Genomic DNA, 24,060 nt, shown 5'->3' with positions numbered 1-24,060 from the left:
AGTAGAACCTTCCTAGTGCACCACTTCCTCCCATTGACCACCTCCTTAAAGGGACCAGACATATACCACACATAGTCAATGGAAGTTTCTCATGTTGACCACCTCTGTATGATGACCAGTTTGTTACATAGCCCCTTGGGTGGTCAACTTACAGAGGTTCTACTGTATTTCCACTTCATTCTTTTTCTATTATCATTCCATAGTTAAGCCGATGTAATGTTAACTTGGAGGATAATAGCCATATAGTATGTGTGTATATGTATGTGTATACAGAGACATAGTTTAACCAACATAATAAGAGAAATAGCAGAATAACTCAATTTAGGAAAATTAGAATGTATTCGTCTCCTTTTCTTTTGTCAATTTAGGAAAATTAGAATGTATTTGTCTCCTTTTTTTTTTGCAGTTTTTGACTGGGCTGGGTTTGAACCTGCCACCTCCGGCATATGGGGCTGGCGCCCTACCCCTTTGAGCCACAGGCGCCGCCCAGAATGTATTCTTCTTAACGGAGAAAGTGGGTCATACGTTTTATGCCCTGCAGAGCCTAATGTAGTACTATGTACACAGTGGAGATAAACAAATCTTTAAGTTAGTGTTTCCTAACCAGGAACATGGGGCAATGTCAAGACATTTTTGGCAATCACATGGGGGGGTGAGATCTGGTGAGCAGAGAGGCAGTGAGTGCTGCCCATATCCTACATTGCACAGGGCAACCCCCACCAGAAAGAATTCCGCAGCCCAAAATGTCATACTGGGGCTAAAAAACCCTGACTTGAATGAATGTAATAAAGATCATCTATTTTATAGAAAATAATTTTTTTGAATTAATATTTTCACTTAGCAAATCCAAGACGTGGCCCCACCCTTTCTGCATGCTTTATTCTTTTTTAATTTCTTCACATTTTTAATGCCCAAGAGCACCTCTCTTTTCTTGAAAAAAATCTCTCCTCTTGATACCTACCATAGAACTGGTCCTGGGACCACCTCCAGCTTTTCTGATGGTCTCTCCTGTTATTTCTTTCTTTCTTTTTTTTTTTTTTTTTTGAGAGAAACATAAAAATGGTTTACTGTACATAGTACTAATTTTAAACTACTTTACAATGGTAACACAGAGTCATTAGTAATTATGTTGTGTATTTCATATCCTTCTATTTCTTACCCTCAGTTTTATTTTCTTGATTATTCTTCAACACATCCTGATAGCAGTTGCCCCAAAGATTCCTGTTGTACCTTGTAAGCCATATCAAGCTTACAATGTTTAGTAATGCTTGTAGTAATTCTTCGTTTCAACAGGGGCTTCTCATATTTTCTTCCTTTTTTTTGCCTTTGAAAATAATTTAATTATGATCTTCAAAATTTTTCGAATTTTTGAAAATTGAATTCTACAATGTGGCCTTACATTTAATTACCCCCCCTTTTTTTTGGTATTGACTTTATTTATTTATTTTTTATTGTTAAATCATAGCTGTGAACATTTGTGTAATCAAGGGGTACAATGTGCTGGTTTCATATACAATCTGAAATATTCTCATCAAACTGTGCAACGCAGCCTTCATGGCATTTTCTTAGTTATTGTATGTAGACATCTGTATTCCGCATTTAGTAGGTTTCGCCTGTACCCATTCTAAGATGCACCATAGGTGTGGCCCCACCCATTACCCTCCCTCCACCCTGACTTCCCCACTCTCTTCCCCTCCCTTGGCCCTTTCCCCATATTCTTGTGCTATAGTTGGGTTATAGCCTTCATATGAAAGCTATAAATTAGCTTCATAGTAGGGCTGAGTACATTGGATACTTTTTCTTCCATTCTTGAGATACTTTGCTAAGAAAAATGTGTTCCAGCTCCATCCATGTAAACATGAAAGAGGTAAAGTTTCCATCTTTCTTTAAGGCTGCATAATACTCAATGGTATACATGTACCACAATTTGCTAGTCCATTCGTGGGTCGATGGGCACTTGGGTTTTTTCCCTGACTTAGCAATTATTAATTGGGCTGCAATAAACATTCTGGTACAAATATCTTTGTTATAATGTGATTTTTGGTCTTCTGGTTATATACCTAGTAAAGGAATTATAGGATCGAATGGCAGGTCTATTTTTAGATCTCTAAGTATTCTCCAAACATCCTTCCAAAGGAACATACTAGTGTGCATTCCCACCAGCAGTGTAGAAGTGTGCCCTTTTCTCCACATCCATGCTAACATCTCTGGTTTTGGGATTTTGTTATGTGGGCTACTCTTACTGGGGTTAGGTGATATCTCAAAGTAGTTTTGATTTGCATTTCTCTGATGATTAAGGATGATGAGCTTTTTTTCATGTGTCTGTAGGCCATGTGCCTGTCTTCTTTAGAGAAGTTTCTCTTCAAGTCCCTTTGCCCACCCTGAGATGGGATCACTTGTTCTTTTCTTGCTAATACGTTTGAGTTCTCTGTGGATTCTGGTTATTAGACCTTTATCGGAGGTATAACCTGCGAATATTTTCTCCCATTCTGAGGGCTGTCTGCTTGCTTTACTCACTATGTTCTTGGCTGTGCAGAAGCTTTTCAGTTTGATCAGGTCCCAGTAGTGTATTTTTGATACTGCTTCAATTGCCTGGGGAGTCCTCCTCATAAAATATTCACCCAGGCTGATTCCTTCAAGAGTTTTCCCTGCACTTTCTTCAAGTATTTTTTAGTTTCACATCTTAAGTTTAAATCTTTTATCCAGTGAGAGTCTATCTTTAGTTAATGGTGAAAGGTGTGGGTCCAGTTTCAGTCTTTTATAGATCGCCAGCCAGTTCACCCAGCACCATTTGTTAAATAGGGAATCTTTTCCCCACTCAATGTTTTTAATTGGCCTGTCAAAGATCAAATAATGGTAAGTGGCTGGATTCATCCCTTGGTTCTCTATTCTGTTCCAGACATCTACTTCTCTGTTTTTGTGCCAGTACCATGCTGTTTTGATCACTATCAATTTATAGTACAGTCTCAGGTCTGGTAGCGTGATTCCTCCTGCTTTGTTTTTATTTCTGAGTAATGTCTTGGCTATTCAAGGTTTGTTCTGATTCCATATGAAACGAAGTATTGTTTTTTCAAGATCTTTAAAGTATGACAGTGGAGCTTTAATAGGGATTACGTTAAAAGTATATATTGCTTTGGGTAGTATGGACATTTTAACAATGTTGATCTTTCCCAGCCATGAGCATGGTATGTTTTTCCATTTGTTAACATCTTCAGCTATTTCTTTTCTTAAAGTTTCATAGTTCTCTTTATAGAGATCTTTCACGTCCTTTGTTAGATAAACTCCCAAATATTTCATCTTCTTTGGCACTACTGTGAAAGGAATAGAGTCCTTGACTGTTTTCTCGGCTTGGCTATTGTTGGTATATATAAAGGCTACAGATTTATAGATGTTGATTTTGTAGCAAGAGACATTGCTGTACTCCTTGATCACTTCTAAAAGTTTTGTAGTAGGATCCCTAGTGTTTTCCAGATATACGATCATGTCATCTGCGAAGAGTGAAAGTTGGATCTCTTCTGACCCTATGTGGATACACTTGATTGCCTTTTCTTCCCTAATTGCAATGGCTAAAACTTCCATTACAATGTTAAAGAACGACGGAGACAATGGGCAACCTTGCCTGGTTCCTGATCTAAACGGAAATGATTTCAATTTAACTCCATTCAATATGATATTGGCTGTGGGTTTGCTGTAGATGGCCTCTATTAGTTTAAGAAATGTCACTTCTATACCAATTTTCTTAAGTGTTCTAATCATGAAGGGATGCTGGATATTATCAAAACCTTTTTCTGCATCAATTGAAAGAATCATATGGTCTTTATGTTTTAGTTTGTTTATGTGCTGAATTACATTTATAGATTTATATATATTGAACCAGCCTTGAGAGCCTGGGATAAATCCCACTTGGTCATGGTGTATAATTTTTTTGATGTGTTGTTGGATTCCGTTTGTTAGGATCTTATTGAGTATTTTTGCATCAATATTCATTAGTGATATTGGTCTATAATTTTCTTTTCTTGTTGGGTCTTTCCCTGGTTTAGGGACCAAGGAGATGTTTGCTTCGTAGAATGTGTTGGGTAGTTTTCCTTCTTTTTCTATATTTTGGAAGAGGTTTAGTAATATAGGTACTAGTTCTTCTTTAAAGGTTTGGTAGAATTCTGACGTAAAGCCATCTGGTCCTGGGTTTTTCTTTTTAGGGAGATCTTGTATGGTTGATGCTATTTCAGAACTTGACATGGACCTGTTCAACATTTCCACTTCGTTCTGGCTAAGTCTTGGTAGGTGGCGTGCTTCCAAGTATTGGTCAATTTCTTTCAGATTTTCATATTTCTGAAAGTAAAGTTTCTTGTAATATTTGTTAAGGATTTTTTTAATTTCTGAGGGGTCTATTGTTATTTCATCATTACCATTTCTGATTGATGAAATTAGTGATTTTACTCTTTTTTTCCTGGTTTGGTTGGCCAAAGGTTTATCTATTTTATTGACCTTTTTGAAAAACCAACTTTTGGATTTATTGATCTGTTGTATAATTCTTTTGTTTTCAATTTCATTTAATTCTGCTTCCTGTTATTTCTTTAGTTGGATCTCTTCTGACCCTATGTGGATACACTTGATTGGTGTAACTGTGGTGTCCCTAAAAGTTTGTTCCTTGACCCTCAGATCTTAATTACCCAAGAAGCCAATATAAATACCGTTTATATGCATATGACTCTCAGATCTTCTCAATCTATGTAAATGCTGCTCTGTCAACACAGGCAGTACCTACAGAACTGGACTAGTATCTGACAAACTCTCTACTTCGCCTTCAAGACTGGCTCTCTCACCCACAGCACTGTAATCTTCAGTCACCTAAACCTGAACCTCAAATAAACCACATCTAGAACAGGGCTGGTCTTCAACAAAACTTTTTTGACTTGACCTGAAATGCCATGCCTGATCAATACTGATCAGTCACCTCTGCATACAACTAGTAATTTTATTTTCCCAATTACGACATCATTTAATTGCTTTGCTTATTCCAGTGTAAATATTATGTCATCCTTAGCTTGAGAACAACAATCTATATTCCCGAAACTTCAGGTGGTAGGAAAATGTCTTGGTGTTTTTCCTTTGCACATGCTGTTTATTTAAGATTCCAGGGTAGAAAGACAGCAAAAAATTGAGACTTAAGCCCACAGTGCGTCTCGTGCTTTAAAAAAAGTCTGCTATTTTAGTATTTCTTCTCTGAGCTCTGCAATGCCACCAATTGGCGTCAGTGACCTTTTGTACTAGTAGATCTGACTTCTACAGACTGAAATGGATTTTCCTCATTTTAACCTTGCGTAAAAATTCAAAAGGCATCTCTTCTCCCATCCATCACTCATAGTAATAGGGCATAAAACATTCTGAGCCCGGCCTACCTGCAGACACACAATGCTTTCAAAATGCTTTGTCTTCCATGCAACCCCTCCCTGATTCTGCTTCCCATAGCTACCTATATTTCTGGTTAATTCAAGGAATCACCATGGTAACTGTCGTGTCAACATTCTTGGGCTGGAATCATCTGTCAAACAAACAGAGGACCCAGTGCTGTGTTGCCCTGCCCTGGCAGGAGAAGGCAAAGTTTTGACTGGTCTATCCTTGGTGTTCTCCAACTGTAGGGAACATGGGAAGCAATGGGGATGCTTACTAAAGCAGATGATGGGTTGTATGCTCAGAATTTCTGATCCAGAAGGCCTGGGGTGGGGCCATATAATGTGCTCTTATTCTAAGGAGCACCTAGAAACATTATTTCTTGTATAAGAATAAGATTTTAGTCCCTGAAGGAAACGAGATTTTGGAAAGGAACCTGCTGACATCCGTTTAATTAAACCAAAAAACAGACTTATAATAATATTACTTCCCTTTCAGATTACTTAAAATTCAAGTGCTCTGATAGGAGAAATAATAAAAGTAGTTATTAATCTTTTCTGAACAACTAATTGGTGCCAGGGCACTTGACATGTGGATAACAACAATTATAATCACAATCTATCATAATCAAAGCACATGTTTACTGAACAGCGGGCACTGTTCTAAGTGCTTTCTGGTTATAGGAACTCTTTCATCCTCGTGATGACTCTACAGTTTGGGCACTATTATTATCCCTCTTTTATAGACTCAAGAAGGTTTAGCAACTTCCACAAAGTCACACAAGTAGTGGAGAGGTAAAGCAGGGACTCACCCCTAGGAAGGCCGGCTCAGAGTCTCAGTTATAAGCAAGCATAGTCTGCTGCTTCTAACATCAGACCCTCGTAGCTTACTTAACCCTCTTGAGGACTGTGAAGTGGAGTGACAATTATTCCCCTTTTACAGATGGGGATTTAAGGCTTAGCAAGGTTAAGTGACTTGCCCTGCTCACACTGTGAGTGTGGGGTTGGTGTGTGGTACAATCTGATCGCTGAGCCCGGGCTATTTCCTCATGTGTTTTTTTCAAATCAAAACCTAGAGTCAAAGGTGGAAGTTCTCTTTGAAGTCTGGATGTTTGACCTCAGCAAAGAAAGAAGCTCTAAGACAGCGGTTCTCAACCTGTGGGTCGTGACCCATAGGAATTGTATTAAAGGGTCATAGCATTAGGAAGGTTGAGAACCACTGCTCGAAGACAACCAACCATTAATTTTGAATGGCTAAATGGGATAAAGTATTTTATTTAATGATACCCAACCACAGGTTAAGTGTAAGAAAAATTTGCAAACTTCTTGGTAAACCAGTATAAACACCATCATTAATGTCACCCTTGGTAACATGGGGTTAATAATATTTTGCTGATACCTTGGAGTTTCCTTCTCCCCACTTTGGTGTAAAAATTAAACACTTTCACACTGATGTATTTGGGCATAATATAATGTATTTTATATATGGGATCTAAAAAAGTTGAAGTCACAGAATTAGAGAGTAGAAAGCTGGTTACTACGGCCTAGTTGGGGGTTGGGGAGCTGTCAAAGGTTACAAAATTTCAGTTAGATAGGAGGAATAAATTCAAAATTAATTATTCTAGTCAATAACATAACATAATTATTCAAGTCAATAACAATGTATTGTATTTTAAAAACTACTAAGAGAGCAGATCTTAAGTGTTCTTGTTACAAAAAATAACTACATGAAGTAATGCCCTACTTATCTCAAGTTAACTGGCTTGACTGAGCCACTGCACAATGTATACATATTTCAAAACATCATGTCATACACAATATATATAATTTTTATTTGCCAATTAAAAAATAAAACAGAAAAAAAGTACTTCTTGTCTGCTTCATAGAAATGTCTGATTATATGTCTTCACTATGGCATATGGTTTATTAAGCCATTAACAGTCAAGGCCTCAGCACTGGACATTCCCCGCTTGGATGTCAGGTCTGGCTCAGTAGTGAACCAGATGTGCTTTAAACCTGTGGAAGAAAACCACGCAGAGACGCTACCTGGAATCTCAGATTCACAGATCAGTAGTTACGATGATGACAAAGAACCGTCTGTGTGAAGCACTGGTGGCTGCACTTTTAGAACCTCTAGTTCTTTTCCTGCAACTCTGAGCCGCCAGAGCCCCCTTCCTCATGCCCGGACCCCACCAACAGACCAGGGAGACTGTGGGGTCAGCAGCTTCCTGGGTACACACACTAGCCCCTCCGATTTTCTCCGCTTGGCTGTGCATAGGCTCTCAAGGTGCTGGGACATGACCATCGGCCCTTCTAGTGCCAAGGGGAGACCTTTGAATTCTTTAGAACACACAGGTTTAGATTTCAGAGCACAGCAATGCCCTTAGACTTTGCAAGGGCTAAGTGGAGATAGTACAAGCATGTTGCCTGGATACTAGAAAAACCTCTGAAGTTCTAGAGAAAGAAGCACACAGTCTCTCAAAGGCAAACCACAAATCTTTCCTTTCACAGCTCCTCTCTACTAACCCAAACTTGCTCAGGTCTGACCTGGTAATGCTAAGAGGAAAATGACTGTCACCCTGAAAATGTTACGGTTTTCAAAGTGTGATGTTCTTAATGATTGCTTCAATTGTCACAAACGTAACACAGCGAGGCAGGCCTTGCAATGCTTATTGCATAGATAAGCATCCTGTGGTTCTAGGAGATTAATTTGGTCTAATTCCCGTAGACAGTGCCGTGATGGAGTCAGGATTGATACTCCGGTCTTCCAGAAGACTCCCAATTCAGGGTTCTCCCACTTGCCACTCACTGAGTCTCTGTGCTTGAGATGGAGCTGGGAGAAGATGAGAAGCACTTCAACAGTGAGGTAAGGGTGATGACAGAAACCAGACTGTAGGCCTATGCAAATGCACTAATGGAGGGCAACGATCCTGACAACAGGAGGATGTTCATGGCCTTCCAGGAAACTGCTTTCTACAGCACAATGTCCGTGAAATTCGATCACTAATATGCCATCTGATATCACTGGCTTTAAAAGAAGTATTAAAACATTTCATGTCAACAGCATTTTTTTCCCTGAAGGTGATTTGGGGAAATAATTGTAAGATTATAGCCAATATACGTGTTGCCAGAGTGACTGTTTTCGAAAGTATAATTCTGATCATCTCACGCCCTGCTTGAAACCCTCTAATGCAGCAGTTCTCAACCACAGTCTCACCGGTCTGTTGGTGGGGTCCTGTTGTGACCCACAGGAACTGTATTAAAGGGCCACAGCGTTAGGAAGGTTGAGAACCACTGTTCTAACGGGTCCTCAGCACCCTCCCTGCAAGATTAAGCCCAACCCCCTCAGCTTGACACTAGAAGCTCATCTTCTACTCCCCCCCACTCCTTGCCTCCCACTGCCTCCATGAAAACGATGCCACATTGAACACAACCCCGAGCTTGCGCAAGCTGACCTTATGAACCTCTAACAACTGCATATGAAAATTTCTGCTTGTGTACATTTTAACTCTCATGCATTTGGGAATAATTAAAAAGCATCTTTTTTTTTTAATTATCTTATATAAGAAATCTAAAAAAGTTGAATTCGCCGGGAGAGGTGCCTCATGCTTGTAATCCTGGCAGTCTGGGATGCTGAGGTAGGTGGACTGCCTAAGCTCACAGGTTCAAGACCAGCCTGAGCCAGAACAAGACCTCGTCTCTAAAAATAGCTTGGGTGTTGTGGCAGGTGCCTGTAGTTCCAGCTACTTGGCTGGAAGGGAGGCGGAGGCAAGAGAATTGCTTGAGCCCAAGAGTTTGAGGTTGCTGTAAGCTATGACACTCCAACACTCTGCCCAGGGCGACATAGTGAGACTGTCTCAAAAAAAAAAAAAAAAAAAAAAAAAAGTTGAACTCATACACATAGAGAGTAGAATGCTGGTTACTAGGGGTTAGGTGGGGGCTGGGGAGAAATAAAAGGATAAAAAATTTCAGTTAGACAGGAGGAATGAGTCAAGAGATCTCTTATACAACATGATGACTCCAGTTAATAGCAACTAACTAGGGACCCCCAGAGATAGGGTCCAAAGCTTTCTCTTTTTCTCAGGTCTATTTTTCCCAAACTACAGATCTCTAAATCTAAATTAGAGATACTTGTTGACAAAGTACCTTAGACCAGTCCATTAAGAATGGTTCAGTAACTCCTTTTAACAGTATGAGGGTAATCTTTTTTTTTTTTTTTGAGACAGAGTCTCAAGCTATTACCCTGGGTAGAGTGCAATGGTGTCATAGCTCACAGCAACCTCCAATTCTTAGGCTCAAGTGAGCCTCTGGCCTTAGTTTTTCTATTTTTAGTAGAGATGGGGGTCTTGCTTTTTGCTCAGGCTGGTCTTGAACTTGTGAGCTCAAGCAATCCACTCGCCTCAGCCTCCCAGAATGCTAGGATTACAGGCGTGGCCTGGCCAGACAGCATGAGGGTGGATCTTTGTCTGGGCAGGTGGGTGCTGGCTGTGCTCCCTCCTTTTTCTAGCTCCCACCTAACTCCAGGTCCACCCTCCTGTCTCTAAACCTATACTCAAGAAATAAGACATGGACTATTTATTTGTCCCCATGGGAGAATTAGGAAAAAGAAAGAGGTACAGGTTACATAAAACTGGTTGTAGGATTACACAAATTACACAGCTTGAGGGTAGGCAAGCCTACTCCCCTCTGAGAGAAAGTGGGATCACTTTCTCCTCTGGGGTTTGCAAATCTAGTCCCTCTTTGTACTAGTTTCTTATTGCTGCTATGATAATATAAGTGTAACGGCTTAAAACAACACAAACTTACTACTTTATAGTTCTGGAGGTCAGCAGTCCTAAAACCCAAGTGTCATCACGGCTGTGTTCCTTCTGGAGCTACGAGGGGAAAATGTTCCCTTGCCTTTCCATGCTTCACCTGCATTCCTTGACTTGTGGCCCTTCCTCCATTTTTAAGGCCAGCGCGATTGTTACATCTCTCTCTCCCCCAACCTCTGCTTCTCTCATCACATCTCCTTCTCTGACTCTGATCTTCTTCCTTCTCTTTTATAAGGACCCAACTAAATAATCCAGGACAATCCCCTCATCTCAAAATCTTTAACTTAATCACATCTACCAAGTCCCTTTTGCCTTGTAAGGTAACATATTCACAGGTACCAGGGGTTAGGACAGGGACCTCTTTGGGGTCCAATTACCCTATGAACTACACTCTTCCACTGTGGGGACTGACCTTGGCAATTTTTCCAGTGTTGCCCCCTGCGGAGAAGAGCTCCCCTTACAACTCCATTCAGTCCGACTCTGCTCATTCATTTAACAAACATTTGAGTGCTTTCTATGAGCCAGGCACGGTGGTGGGCACTGGGGAAAGCATCAGCCTTAAAAAAGACATGATTCTTCCTCTCCTGGGAGTTTCTAGTCTACTGGGAGACAGGGATAGAGACAATAAAAAAAGAAACATATGCATACATAATGCCAAACTGGAGTCAGTGATGGAAAGCACAGTGTGAAGTAATTGAGAACAGAAGGACAGAGACCTGCTTAAGAATGGTGGATTCTGCAGAGGCTGATCTGAGAAATGATCTGTAGACTGAGACTTGAAAGGTGAGAATAGGCCAGTCAGCAGGTCACCTCAACAAGATTGCCTGTGTGCCCACCAGAAACAAAGAAATGACCCAGACAGGGTCCTTGCCTTCACAGAATTGACATTTTGGACTAGCCTGTGTGGTGGGGGAGAGAGAGAGAGCACATTAGGAGATTAGGGAGTCCATTTCCAAGGATAGAAAAGCAACAGCCTTCAGGAACCTGAAAGCAACCCATTGTGGGTAGATCAGTGGGCAACAGGGAGAGTGCTGGAATTGGAGGCTGGAAATTCTGAATGGACCAGGATCTGTACTTCACAGGCCACCCAAAGGGTTGGTTATGTTTCAGTAAGGGAACAATATTCTAATTTAAAAAGGATCATTCTGGAGAACACATTGGAGGAATTATAGAAGGGAAAGTGATTGCGTGGCAGTCATAGTCGTTCATATAGAGATGCTGGTGGCTTAAAGAAGAGTGGCCAGTGAGAAAAGGGAAGAGGAGTTGAGTTTGAGATCTATTTCAGAGGGAGACAGACAGGATTTGCCATGAGCTAGACACGAGGGAGAAAAAAGTAGCAGCAATGCCCCTCGGTATTTTCCTTGAGTAACTGAGGGAACTGAGGTTGCTTTTCCCAGTTGGGGAGATTGAAGAAGGAACATCTTTTGGAGCAGAGATCAAGACTTCCATCTGAGATGCCAATAAGACATCTAACTGGAGATGTTAACATGCAAGCCTGGAGCTTAGAAGAGGGGTTTGGGCTAAATATTTGAAGTTGAGAATGGTTAGCTGATGAATGGTATTGAAAACCAAGGGAGAGATGGGAGTGTCTGAGGAGAGCCCTAAGCCACGTCAACACTTAGGGGACTGGACGGAAGGAGAACTTTCAGAGGAGACTTGGGCGTGACTGCGGCAGTGGGAAGAAAGTAAATGGCTTCAGAGAAATTAAGAAAAGCGAGTTGCAAGAAAGGAGTGACTACAGTCTCCACAAATGGCTCTTTTATTTGATAATCTCAATGCTACAACTCGATGGAATATCTAAAGCCATGAGTTACAGTCTCTATTCTTTTCTCATTCAGATCATTGATTCATATGGAAATCTAACTCTGGATCCAGAATATTTGACAAAATTATTTGATGAACTCCAGTTAAATTACACCCTCATTTTTTTTTTTCTAACTTTAGGTTAATGTGAGGGTACAAACAACTGAATCACAATATTTGAATCTGTTAGGTAGAGTCCCTCTTGTAGTTATGTACGACATCATTTACACCATATTTTTAAAATGTTCTACAACTCAGAAAATAAAATCTTAAGTTAAAAAAGCAGGATATAAAATACAGATAATAAAATTTGAATGGGAAAAACTCACAAGTATGGGCAGCACCTGTGGCTCAAAGGAGTAGGGCGCCGGCCCCATATGCCAGAGGTGGCAGGTTCAAACCCAGCCCCAGCCAAAAACTGCAAAAAAAAAAAGGGAAACTCACAAGTATATGTACACTAATCCACAGAGGAAAATAAGATAGGAAGGACATTTGCCAAAATGTACATTTCTAGCCAATGGGATATTAGGTGTTTTTTGCTTTTAAGTTTTCTACTTCCCAGATTTTCTAAATGTTATGTGATACATGGGAAAGAAAATGTCTACAGTGTTGTTATCATGTTTATAAATATATTCTGAGGCATAACAAAGGCAGGTTTGGGATCTGTTCATCTTTTTATCTTTCTCCATGTTACGCAAACCTATGTAACCATAAGACTTATGGTCTTATGAAGTATAATTACAAACAGCTTTATTTTTTTCTCCCACTGTTCCTCTAAACATATTCTGGGCTTAGATCTTTCCCTACTCAAGCATGAAATTTAGGGCAGAGCTATGACCCTTCTGGTAACTCCTAGAACAAAAAGAAGGTCCTCTGTTTATTTCTTGTCACAGATCAATAAAAACGGCCTCATGTAGACACTTGACATATCTAGTCCAGCTTAGTAACAAAAAATGTGGCTATACTTTTAGCAGCCATCTCACCCTTCTTCCAGCCTGCCTGGCTTAAGCCTGGTCCAGTTGGGGGAGGGACTAGGGGCCTCCTCTTCTCTTTTCTGCCTGGTTACTGGAGGCAGGAGGAAAGGGGCAGGAGAAGTCTCTTCTGAGGAGTACAGCTGTAAGATGTCCCAGGCACTCAAAAGGCTTGCCGGGTGTATAAATCTCTTTTTCTTGTGGGGTCCTTTGGTAGGGTCTGCAGTTCACCCCTCAAATGGCTATTGCATTCTCCTAATTAGAGGAAGAACACATTTCTTCTGACTGCTAGTTTCTGGTTGTCTCCCAGGTCCTCACACGACAGGATCAGGGATGACTCCCACATTAACTCCCCAGAGTTCAGTGCCCTTAACTAGTTACATATCATTTGTCCTGAGACTCTGGGAGTTGACAAGCAGTCTCTCCACCCTCCCCAAGAAGCCTCTTTCAGCTTTGCTATCATCAGAAGAGCTGACCAACAATTCGATTCTCGTGTTCTTTTGATTTTCCAGAAAAATACTGTGATCTGTTACATCCCCCAGGCTCCAGACAATACATATCACACTTTTCACTGATCTCACTGAAGCTCCCTTCCCTAGGCTCGAAAGGATGGGCAGGTCCTCTCCTAGCCTTCTCTTTTGTGGAAGTTGTCTCTAAAATTCTTCTTCCACATCTCATAGTGCACCATCCAAGCCCTTTCATAGACTGAGGTGATCATTACATTGGCCTTAGGCCACCCTTTCCCCCAAGTTCTACATGGTGGATAGACCCCTGAACTTGGAATGTGATTAACACGCTTTTACCCTTTTAGCTTATACTGTCCTGGACTTACAGGTCTTGCTGATAACAAGAGTTTTGGGTCAGCTGCATCAGTTGATTGCTCACTGTGCTCCATTCCACCTGCCACACAATTACCAGACTCATCATCCCAAAGCTTTTTATTTTTTAATACCACCTCCCACCACAAGAATCTTCAGCAGTTTTTGACCCTCTGTAGAAATGAATCCAAATTGTTTGCTTAGCCTTCAAAACTTTCTACAGTCTAATTCCTGTTAATGCTAAATGTGATCATAAATAAACCCTCAAATGTAAAATAAACTGCTATAGAAAACACATCCCTGAAATTTACTGTCTTGATTCAAGACACATTTTTGTTAACCAGGCACCGTCTGTAGATCGTGTTCCTGAATGGTGGGTCCAGCTTCCTCTGTCAGGTGATACAAGACAGCCTGGCTGCCGCATTCCTGTGGCTCTGTCTGAGATGTGTAGGGTCTCAAATCTAGCTGGCTGGTAGGGGAAGTGGGACCAGAGAAGGAAAGTAAGTCTGCTTCCTACCGTCTTTGACAGTGCAGGATCTTCAATCTTTCTCTACCATGCTTTGACCCCCGGGCCACTCACCTGAACTTCTACAATATCAAAGGCTCCCTTGCCTTCTGGCTTCTAGGTGGGTTTAGCCAATGGGACAGGCTGGCAGAAGACTGGAAGGAGGTTGGACAGCGAGTTCACAGTATTTACTTCCATCCCTCTTTCCCTGTAGGTTTGACTCAGGCTGGTTGTATCCTTCTGAAGTTTACAGCTCCTTTCTTGGGGGTTCTTCCAGAGGAGTCCTATTTTGGGTTCTAAAAACCATGCCATTCTCAGTGGTGGGAAAATTGGATAGCCTCCTGCAGAAGCTGAAACTGAATTCCTATTTCTCACCACATATAAAAAATAACTTAAGATGAATTAAAGAGCTGGCAACCTATAGAAGACTGAAACTGGACCCACGCCTTTCACCAACTAAGATAGACTCTCCCCGGATAAAAGATTTAAACTTAAGACATGAAACTATAAAATACTAGAAGAGAGTGCAGGGAAAACCCTTGAAGAAATCAGTCTGGGCGAGTATTTTATGAGGAGGACCCCCCGGGCAATTGAAGCAGCTTCAAAAATACACTACTGGGACCTGTTCAAACTAAAAAGCTTCTGCACAGCCAAGAACATAGTAAGTAAAGCAAGCAGACAGCCCTCAGAATGGGAGAAAATATTTGCAGGTTATACCTCCAATAAAGGTCTAATAACCAGAATTCACAGAGAACTCAAATGTATTAGCAAGAAAAGAACAAGTGATCCCATCTCAGGGTGGGCAAAGGGACTTGAAGAGAAACTTCTCTAAAGAAGACAGGCGCACGACCTACAGACACATGAAAAAAAGCTCATCATGCTTAATCATCAGAGAAATGCAAATCAAAACTACTTTGAGATATCACCTAACCCCAGTAAGAGTAGCCCACATAACAAAATCCCAAAACCAGAGATGTTAGCATGGATGTGGAGAAAAGGGCACACTTCTACACTGCTGGTGGGAATGCACACTAATATGTTCCTTTTGGAAGGATACTTGGAGAATACTTAGAGATCTAAAAATAGACCTGCCATTCGATCCTATAATTCCTCTGCTGGGCATATACCCAGAAGACCAAAAATCACATTATAACAAAGATATTTGTACCAGAATGTTTATTGCAGCCCAATTCATAATTGCTAAGTCATGGAAAAAGCCGAAGTGCCCATTGAACGACGAATGGATTAATAAATTGTGGTATATGTACACCATGGAATATTATGCAGCCTTAAAGAAAGATGGAGACTTTACCTCTTTCATGTTTACATGGATGGAGCTAGAACATATTCTTAGAAAGTATCTCAAGAATGGAGGAAAAAAGTATCCAATGCACTCAGCCCTACTATGAAACTAATTTATGGCTTTCACATGAAAGCTATAACCCAGTTATAACCTAAGAATATGGGGGAAAGGAAGTGGAAAGGGATGGAGGGGAGAGGTGTGCAGAAGGAGGGGGATTGGTGGGATTACACCTATGGTGCATCTTACAAGGGTACATGTGAAACTTAGTAAATGTAGAATATAAATGTCTTAACACAATAACTAAGAAAATGCCAGGAAGTCTATGTTAACCAGTATGATGAAAATGTGTCAAACGGTCTATAAAACCAGTGTATGGTGCCCCATGATCACATTAATGTACACAGCTATAATTTAATAATAATAATAATAAAAGATGAATTAAAGACTTAAATGTAAGATCTGAAACCATAAAAATTCTAGAAGAAAACCTAGGAAAAACTATCCCCAACATTGGCCTATATAAAGAATTTATGACTACGACCCCAAAGGCAAATGCAAGAAAAACAAAAATAAATGGGACCTAACAGAAGAGCTTCTGTACAGAAAAAGATATAATCAACCGAATAAACAGCCCATGGAAGAAGTAAATATTTGCAAGCTATATCTCTGACAAAGGTCTAATATTCAGAATCAATGAATTCAAATCAGTAAGAAAAAAACAAATAACCCCATTAAAAGGGGGGCAACATTCTTCAAAAAAAGAACATTCTTCAAAAGAAGAGAAACAAATAGCCAACAAACATGAAAAAATGCCCAACATCAGGAATCATTAGGGAAGTGCAAATTAAAACTACGATGAGATACCACCTGATCCCCATCAGAATGGCCACTATTTATAAATCAAAAATAATCAATGCTGGCATGGATGAGTTGAAAAGAGAACACTCAGACACTATTGGTGGGAGTGTAAATTGGTACAACCTCTATGGAGAACAATATGGAGATTTCTCAAAGAACTAAAAGTAGACCTACCATTCAATCCAGCAATCCCACTACTGGGGATCTACCCAAAGGAAAAGAAGCCATTTTATTTAAAAAACAAAACCAAAAAAACAAATACCAAAACAACACCTGCACCCATATGTTTATTGCAGCACAATTCACAGTTGCAAAGATATGAAAACAACCAATGAGTAGATAAAGAAAATGTGTGTGGGGTGTGTGTGTGTGTGCGTGCACACACACACATGTAATACCACTGAGTAATCAAAAAGAAAGAAATAATGTCTTTTGTAGCAACTTTGGATGGAATCCAAGGCCATTGTTCCAAGTAATATAGGAACAAAGGACCAAATATTGCATGTTCTCACTTATAAGTGGGAGCTAGGCAAGGGGTATTCATGGTCATACAGAGACAGTGTCCTCTAATGGATACTGAAGACTCAGAAGGAGGAAGGTGGAAGGGGGTGCAGGAAGAAAAATTACTTACTGGATACAGAGTATATTATTCAGGTGACAGATATATTACAGCCTAGACTTCTCCACTATGCAATTCATCTATGTAATTAAAAAAACCAAAACACATGTACACTCCAAATCTATTTAAATTTAAAATAATAATAATAATCATAATGATAAGAAGAAGAAACATATCATTGTCTTCCTTCTTCATGCCTCGGGGAAGTAATAAGGTACATTCTGGCCGGAAAATACTACATTATCCACAGTGGTTTCCCTGCGATTCTTCTGGACCTTTGCAAACAGTGCTTTTCTTAAATCCCTTCAAATCACCCAGTTTGGGTGTGCTATTTGTTCACTGCCCTCCAGATGAAGACCCATTCATAGTCCATCAACAAGAACAAGCCCCTTGACCTCACCCAGATGCAACCAAGGCTGGCTTTCCAGCTGCTTTCCAGATCCAGCTGCGCTGTGGAAGAGAGCTCAGATTCTGTTGGACAGTTGGCTGTTTTGGCCATAAGTCAAGAGGTTCTTCTGCCTCTGTGGAAATCCACAATGCCCTGTGATTCCCAGCCTCGGCATCCACGCATCTTCTGGCCTCCAGGGTCGTCCTCCATTCTCTTTTCGGGATCCTACCTACTCTTCCAGCTCCAGCTTTACCACTTGTCCTTCCAGACAACCTCTGTTCACTGCAGCAGCTAAAAATGATTCCTCTCTCAATATGACTAGTTTCATCTGTGACTTTTACGGTATTCTGTTACTTCCATGGCTGGCAGCTACTTTTCTGATGTAATTTCTATAGCCATTTACTTTTTCCAAAATAAGAATACTGGCAGTCCTGTTATACCTCCCTGGTGCCTGTAGGGATACCCCCTGTGGTAAAATCACCTGGTCACAGGGTCATTCTGACCTATGAGGCACTAAGCAAGTGTGGAAGAAGCCACTTCATATTTAATGTTCCCTTTTTACTAAGCAGCCTTTTAACAAGATCCCTGTGTATCCACTTGTTTGATGGAAGATTTGCCTCTCAAAATTTGATAGAAAAGACAGAACAAAGAGGTTTTATGATTTCTTCTAAATTATCTCCATCTTATAGGATTGGCAGTGAAGCTCATTCTCTCATTGGAGAGGGAAAGAATATTAAGCGAACACTCTAACAGAAAATACTGTACTCTTAAGGTATTCATAATCCAGCACTAGTAAATTATGCACACTAATTGCCCTTAAAAGAGATCTGCCATCAACTGCAAGGGAAATCTTTGATTTAGGGTAGAACAACATTATGAATGCTGTTACAAAGACTTTCAGAAATATTGCAGTTTAAAGACGTTCCTCATAATCATGGCACTGTATCATATTCTTAATACTATTCCTATACACCAGGGAAGAATATTTGTTTATATACTCAGAGAAAAAATTGTATTTGATATAAATACAAATTTAGATTTAATAGATACAAATAAGAAAGGCATGACTTTTCTTCCTTCTAGAATTAACCAAAATGAAATTTCACACAATCTTAAGAGTGTTGGATTGCCTGGTAAAGGAGTTGTTGCTTTAGAGGTAAAATATTACTTCGATGTTAAGCACTGCTTTGGGGAAATAATTGCTAGTTGTCTCTCACATCCACTCTCCCTTCTCATTTAGCAGTTATTCTCAGTGAGGGCTGACTCCCCCCCACCCCCGGGGGACATTTGGCACGTGTGGCGACAATTTTGGTTTACCCTGACTGGGGAGCACTATCGGCATCTATTGGATAGAGGCCAGGGATATGCTATAAATATCCTACAATGCAGAGAACAGTCACCTGCAAAACAGAATTATCCAGACTAAATGTCAATAATGCAGAGGTTGAAAAGCCCTGTTAGATAGTAATAGAAATATTAATTGGGCATTTTGCCTGGTTCTCTCGCAGGTAGAGAAAGCATACCAATCTTCCTGTTTCAGTTCCCACTTTCCTGATCTCTAGGGAGGAAGATTGTCTTTGTGAGTTTTCTTTATGATTTGCTTTTAAGTTTATAATTTTCACTTTTTTATGGTTACACACTAATAACCTTGCTCAATTATTTTATACCAAATGAAATTAAACTGCATTTTCAAACTAGTCCCCACGGAAGCTCTAAACTAAAACAATAAGATCCGATGCTTTCTCTTGGGAGTTTCTATTATCGAAATTGTAAGCTCTCACAGGGCAGAAACTGTAGCTACTTTTATCATCTACCAAATAAAGTTCTTCTTTATTCCTTTTTACTCTAATAAAATTTTACACATCTTTATTTATTTATTTATTTTTGTGGTTTTTGGCCAGGGCTAGGTTTGAACCCACCACCTCTGGCATGTGGGACCGGCGCCCTACTCCTTGAGCCACGGGCGCCACCCATACACATCTTTATTTTTTTTTTAATTTGAAACAGTCCTTTAGAAGAATTTATACTCCTAGTCACAATTAAATATATATTTTTGCAATAACAAATTAGGAATGTGCTTCAGAATTGGCTCGCTGGGATGGTGGACTCTTTAGGGGGAGCACAGAATGGTGGCCTGTGGGTGAGGTGGGGCTGAGAAACCCACCTAGGCAGAGAGAGACACACACAGGGAAATTGCAGATGAACCGGCCTTTAGGATGGGCTTCCACGGAGGGAGAAACGATCTGGTATCCTTGGCTGGAATTTTTGCACATAGGGTAGTAGCACCTTTCTTGCTATGCCTCCACTTCATTCTTTTTGGGGAAGGAAATGAATGGAGCATGCTGAGTCCTTTTCACCCTTCTGCCAGCTAGCTGGCCTTTTCTGAGTGCTTACTGTAATCCAAGCATTGTGCTAAATTATTTATTCTTGATTCACCTAAGATGAAACTGGTCCAGAAAGACAAAACAGCTTATCCAAGTTCACACAGCAAGGAGGTGGCAAAGCTGGCCCCGGAACCTAGATTTGCTAATCCTGAGTCCACACCTCACATGAGAACCAGACTCAGACATCAGCTTTGCCAGTTTTGCATTTCAGTTTAGCAGAGGCCCAGTAAATTCTGTGGCTAGTCCAACTGCTTGTTTCTTGGCTGTATGGGCCTGTTTCCTTCCAGGCAATGCTGAGCCAGCTTCTACTTTTTAATATGCATTCTCCTCTTGGCCTTGCAAGTTCATGGTTAACTCTCTTGGCCCATAAGTGTGGAGGTGGGTCAGAGCAAAACCTAAGCCTCATTCCCACAGAGTTCTCCAGGGGGCAACTTCGTGGCTTTCTGCCAATTCAGGTACACGGGGTAACATAGGCATTGGTTTAAAAGGTGTCCTCGATGGGACCAATGTTGGAAGCTTTCACTGTATTATTGGCATTTTAAAGAGGAATTAGACTCTAGGCTGCTTACCAGCTTTATGTAGGCTGAGTAAAGTACAACCAACCAATCCCTCTCCGCTGCCAAATAAACCCTCAGCAGCCTCCACATTCTCATCCATCCTCTCTGGCCTCATATTGGCCCCATCTACTCTGAGAGGACATTAACTACCCTAGCTCTGCCCTGTCCCCTCAGCTTTTACTGCATATGCAAATCTCTCCCCGCACACATGTGCGCACACACACAATGCTATTGTTGCTGATTTAGGGAATGGGAAGGATGATCACAAGTCCCTCCAGGAGGCTAAGACTTGCATGGAAACATAATATACTTCCAGAAATACCATAAGCTTACAAGACCTTGTTGTTATATCTTTTACTGCCTTCCCAAGAGACCTTAAAACTTGCCTTTTCATTCCACCAACTGACCTCTGCAGTTTAAAAAAGAAGAATGTATTTAGCTAAGAAGAGGAAGGAACCCAGCTTCTCTCAGTGTGCTGACAGTGTTGACAGGAACACTGGCCTCTATTCTGCTATTAATCAGTTCAGGAGGGAAGTTCTCTAACTTTATAAGACAGGAGGGCTTAATTGCTATCCATTTACCCAAACAAAGAGAACAAAAACAGAAATGGAGCTTCAAATAGGACAGGATCACCAGATTCCTTTTTTCCCATTTGTCCCTCCATTTGCATTAGTCACTTAACTTTTTTATAACTAAGTTTCTTGATCTATAAAAAATAGATATAATGAGGTAAATGGTACAGAAGCAGGCCTAGAAGAAGTAAAACTAGCTTTGCTTCTCCTTTCAAATATCTCCCAGTTTAATTTTTCTTAATGTTTACCATTATTTTATTTTTTTAAAGTTCAATATACAGATATTCATTGTATACCATTAACAATTAGAGAATTCAAGTTAACATAACGACAGTTTATTTTTTTTCCCCTTTCAGTTTAATTTTCATGATAAACTCTATAAGTGGATGAGAGGGGAATTATATATAGCTGATATATATGTTATCATGTACGTACTACTACGATAGCATACACGATATATACCATGACTATGTCATAGGAACAGATAACATTTACAGACTGAAAGGCAAAGCTCAAGGGTCCAAGATTTAGAAGAAAGTGTTATGGCTACTAAATGAAATAGATTCATACATAAAATAAAAATAATTTTACCATTTGACAATACAGTGATTTTATAGACTGGCAGTGAGAAGCACGCTTGCTAGGGAGGTGCTGCTTACCCATCTTGGATCACTTTTTCATAAGGACTAAGGAATGACATTGGTAAAGGATGAGAAAAATGTCCTCTCTCTAAATTCCTATGGCCAAGCTAGTCTTCAGAAAGAATGGGGAGTGAAGACATCCCTCCTTTCCACTTAAAGTATTTTAAATGACTGCCCTCGATAATGTTAGCAGTATTATTACCTATCACATAGTTCTGGCCATATTTCTAGAAAGCCACAGGAAGGGCGGCGCCTGTGGCTCAGTCGGTAAGGCGTCGGCCCCATATGCTGAGGGTGGCGGGTTCAAACCCAGCCCCAGCCAAACTGCAACCAAAAAATAGCCCGACATTGTGGCGGGCGCCTGTAGTCCCAGCTGCTCGGGAGGCTGAGGCAAGACAATCGCTTAAGCCCAGGAGCTGGAGGTTGCTGTGAGCTGTGTGATGCCACAGCACTCTACAGAGGGCCATAAAGTAAAACTCTGTTTCTACAAAAAAAAAAAAAAAAAGAAAGAAAAAAATATAGAAATCCACAGAAGAACAATGTCAGGAGAATTTTTTTTTTTTTTTATTTTTTTTTATTTTTTTTTTATTGTTGGGGATTCATTGAGGGTACAATAAGCCAGTTACACTGATTGCAATTGTTAGGTAAAGTCCCTCTTGCAATCATGTCTTGCCCCCATAAAATGTGACACACACTAAGGCCCCACCCTCCTCCCTCCATCCCTCTTTCTGCTTCCCCCCCCATAACCTTAATTGTCATTAATTGTCCTCATATCAAAATTGAGTACATAGGATTCATGCTTCTCCATTCTTGTGATGCTTTACTAAGAATAATGTCTTCCACTTCCATCCAGGTTAATACGAAGGATGTAAAGTCTCCATTTTTTTTAATGGCTGAATAGTATTCCATGGTATACATATACCACAGCTTGTTAATCCATTCCTGGGTTGGTGGGCATTTAGGCTGTTTCCACATTTTGGCAATGGTAAATTGAGCTGCAATAAACAGTCTAGTACAAGTGTCCTTATGATAAAAGGATTTTTTTCCTTCTGGGTAGATGCCCAGTAATGGGATTGCAGGATCAAATGGGAGGTCTAGGTTGAGTGCTTTGAGGTTTCTCCATACTTCCTTCCAGAAAGGTTGTACTAGTTTGCAGTCCCACCAGCAGTGTAAAAGTGTTCCCTTCTCTCCACATCCACGCCAGCATCTGCAGTTTTGAGATTTTGTGATGTGGGCCATTCTCACTGGGGTTAGATGATATCTCAGGGTTGTTTTGATTTGCATTTCTCTAATATATAGAGATGATGAACATTTTTTCATGTGTTTGTTAGCCATTCGTCTGTCGTCTTTAGAGAAAGTTCTATTCATGTCTCTTGCCCATTGATATAAGGGATTGTTGGCTTTTTTCATGTGGATTAATTTGAGTTCTCTATAGATCCTGGTTATCAAGCTTTTGTCTGATTGAAAATATGCAAATATCCTTTCCCATTGTGTAGGTTGTCTCTTTGCTTTGGTTATTGTCTCCTTAGCTGTACAGAAGCTTTTCAGTTTAATAAAGTCCCATTTGTTTATTTTTGTTGTTGTTGCCATTGTCATGGCAGTCTTCTTCATGAAGTCTTCCCCCAGGCCAATATCTTCCAGTGTTTTTCCTATGCTTTCTTTGAGGATTTTTATTGTTTCATGCCTTAAATTTAAGTCCTTTATCCATCTTGAATCAATTTTTGTGAGTGGGGAAAGGTGTGGGTCTAGTTTCAGTCTTTTACATGTAGACATCCAGTTCTCCCAACACCATTTGTCAGGAGAATTTTAAACAAAAAGATCTGAAATATTAATACAAATATTTATCTAAAGGGGTTTTCAAATTTAGAATTTAAGTATTTCCTAAGTAGAGAGAGACTTAATTTTAAGTATTAACATTTAAAGGCTCTCAGGCAATAATTTCTTGAGAGATATTTCATATACTTATATATTTACATAATATTTCCTTACATTATATTGTAATTGTTTTAAGGGCTAATTATGTGTAAGGTGAAGATGCTTGTAATATTTCTTTTTCGCCATAACCCTATTACCTTCACAGAGAAGAAAACTGAAGTTCAGAAAGATTGAACATCTGAAATATAAATCCTAGATCATTTCACACAAAAAACTATTAATTGGCACTTTTCCTCCACGTGTTTATATCAGAGTTCATTTACATGTTTTTTTAAGAATCTCTAAGATAAAGCACTGAATTGGGGGATAATTTAAAATATTATGCACGTTTGCAAGTTTGTATTATGGATTCTTTGCTCGTGTAACCTCTATTATAAAGATCTAGGATTACACTGTAGTTGAGATATGATCTTTCCCTGTACACTTGCCCTTTTGGAACAGTAGAATGTAGTTGCTAAATCTTCTATTTCTAAGCCCTGGACATTTAATCAAAACAGCCACG

General features: G+C 40.1%; 1 protein-coding gene across 1 annotated transcript in view; it reads right to left on the bottom strand.

Annotated features, from left to right (window-relative positions):
- Positions 1–24,060, bottom strand: part of PIP5K1B (phosphatidylinositol-4-phosphate 5-kinase type 1 beta) — a 303,995-nt gene that overhangs the window by 141,182 nt on the left and 138,753 nt on the right. The gene's annotated exons all lie outside the window — the stretch shown is intronic.

The sequence above is a fragment of the Nycticebus coucang genome, chromosome 2 (assembly GCF_027406575.1).
Source record: "Nycticebus coucang isolate mNycCou1 chromosome 2, mNycCou1.pri, whole genome shotgun sequence".
Taxonomy (NCBI): domain Eukaryota; kingdom Metazoa; phylum Chordata; class Mammalia; order Primates; family Lorisidae; genus Nycticebus; species Nycticebus coucang.
Note: the sequence above shows the minus strand (reverse complement) of the source record. Positions and strands in the feature narration are given on the sequence as shown.